At 47.0% G+C, this 2,393-nt stretch overlaps 1 pseudogene; it reads right to left on the reverse strand.

The window, feature by feature from the left end:
- Positions 1 to 595: 595 nt before the first annotated feature.
- On the reverse strand, positions 596 to 716 carry LOC144217343 (U2 spliceosomal RNA; annotated as a pseudogene).
- Between the last annotated feature and the right edge of the window lie 1,677 nt (positions 717 to 2,393).

Here is a 2,393-nt window from a genome sequence, read left to right on the forward strand (position 1 = left end):
CGGTTCGTGGGTTCGAGCCCCGCGTCGGGCTCTGTGCTGACTGCCAGCTTGGAGCCTGGAGCCTGTTTCAGTCTGTGCCTCCCTCTCTCTCTGACCCTCCCCTGCTCATGCTCTCTCTCTCTCTCTCCTAGAAATAAATAAAAATATTTTAAAAAATAATAATAAAAATAAAATGGCCCCTAACATGGTGCTGAAGTGGTGTCCAGTGTTCCCAAGTTCAAGAAGTCTGTGCTATGCCTTATGGAGAAACCCCGTGAGTTAGATAGGCTTGGCTCCGGCATGAGTTACAGTGCTGTCGGCCAGGAGTTCAATGTTAATGAATCCATGATATATAACAAATGAGGGGTTTTTTTCCCCCCCAAATAAGGAGTTTTTAAACACAAACACAAAAACAAGGTTAAGTCGGGGTTGACTGATGAAAATGGAGTGACCGGAGGTTTGCAGAGCCCTAACCCTGCATTTCCGTTGGGGCCAATGGTTCTGTGTGCACTAATTTGGTGTTCTCAGGACTCTTCAGAATGTAACTACTGCAAAGAACAAGAGCCAACTGTATTGTCCTTTTAGGGTACTGATGTCTCCTGGGCACATCAAAGGCAGAGGGTTTTTTTTTTTTTACTCTCCGTGTTTTTTGGTTGTTTGTTTTTGCTTTGAGTGATTTATTAAACTGATAAGAGCAGATACTACACTTGATCTTAGCCAAAAGGCCGGGAAGCGATGCTTTGGGTGATTTATGAGAAAAGCTAGGGTAATTGCCATATTTGCCATTTTAGGCCTGGCTAGGGCTTATTTGAAGGTTTTATCTTGTCAGGCAGATTACTCTGAGAAGGTGGAGGCTGCCGGGTAGGAGGCTGAGGTTTGGCAAAGAGAGAGCTGAAGAAAATGGGGAGAGAATGAGGAGGCTGAGAAAAAAATCGGTCACAAAGCCCCGCGGGTAAGTCCCAGAGCATGAGTGTTTGCAGTCAGGTAGTGTAGAGTCTGATCTTGATGCGGCCTTTCATTACCTCTGTGACACTGGGTAGGTTACTGCTCTGGGAGTCTGTTCCCTCTTTAGCTAATATTGATCATATGGCCTAATTGTGAGATTATGTATTTAAAGACTATCTACGTAAAGCGTCTGTTACACAGTACGAACTCAGGAGGAAGCGTATTTGGGAAAGCTCAGACAGCTGCATTTCCGATTGCTCCCAGAATCGGTTTATGATCCATGCCCCCAAAAAATCAATCTCAAAGTCACACTTGTTTATTACCCAAAGTGCTATTACCCTGCTTGATCACCCTCCTTGTGGCCAGGCGCGGGAATGAATCGCTCTCAGCTATTTTCTGAAATCAAATCTACTCCGGGCAAATGAAGATTTGCCACCAATAACAATATTATAGAGGACGTGCTGCGGCTTCGAGGGCATGAAGCGATTCGGAGACACTGATTATGTACGGCCTTGCAGGGCTCCTGCTTAGAAGGCGACAGCACATCTCAGGATGCCAAGGCTCTGACGTGTTTATTCTTTAAAAATCCGCCTGATGACCTTAGCGTTACACCTGGTTGGTCTCAGCCCAGCCAGTTAGGCTCAGGAGACCACCCATGATGGTGTGAAAATCGGGGGCACAGTCAGGGGGTACTCCTCACTGGGCCCCCGCTCTTGTCTGCTCACCAGCCAAATCCCAGAAGTATCTGCATCGGGGACCTGACAAGGTGGTGGAGGCATGCCGGGGCTTTCTCTAGAGGGACTTGATTGTCCCAGGCAGGAAATGTTTTGGTCACTCTGTCCTCTGATCAGGAATTAGAGTCACTGAATGGAGAGAAATAAAACAGACAAAAGACGAGAGTTCAGGGGTCTAATAAGAAATCTAAGTAAAGGCTGGGACCCTGCCTCTCCCAGTAGGAGAGTTTGATATGGTCAGGGGTGTGGAGGGACAAGGAAAGAGCCCAAATGAACCCTCTGGACCCATCGCTGGCCACACAGTTTGCTTTCTTGTGTTATCTTTTATGCTGAACCTCGGTCCGGTTAGCCTCCTTCCTCGCCTCCCAAAAATGATAATGCTGCCTCTTCACCTTCCACAAATGCTCCAGAATTACAGGGGGTGCTTTCCACAGTTCATCAGTCAGTGGGACTATAAATGTGTAGAGTGATTCTGTTCTTTCATTCATTCAAAAGAGGAGTTAACTGAAGATCAGAAATACTGAAGAATTTCTCCAAGGTCACCCAGCTGGTGGTGGCAAAACTGGAGGTCAAATCTGAATCTGCAAGGCTGCAGTGAGGTCCTGCAAACACAGGCATTGGCTGCAAATGCCTTAGGAGTCCCTTTTCCCAATGGGCTAAAACAGTGGTCCTCTGCTCTGGCTATATATGGAATCCTGTACCTCAGCGATGATGTCTTGCTGGACAGAGATCCCT

Source organism: Crocuta crocuta, unplaced genomic scaffold (assembly GCF_008692635.1).
Source record: "Crocuta crocuta isolate KB4526 unplaced genomic scaffold, BGI_CrCroc_1.0 scaffold139, whole genome shotgun sequence".
In the NCBI taxonomy this organism is placed as follows: Eukaryota; Metazoa; Chordata; class Mammalia; order Carnivora; family Hyaenidae; genus Crocuta; species Crocuta crocuta.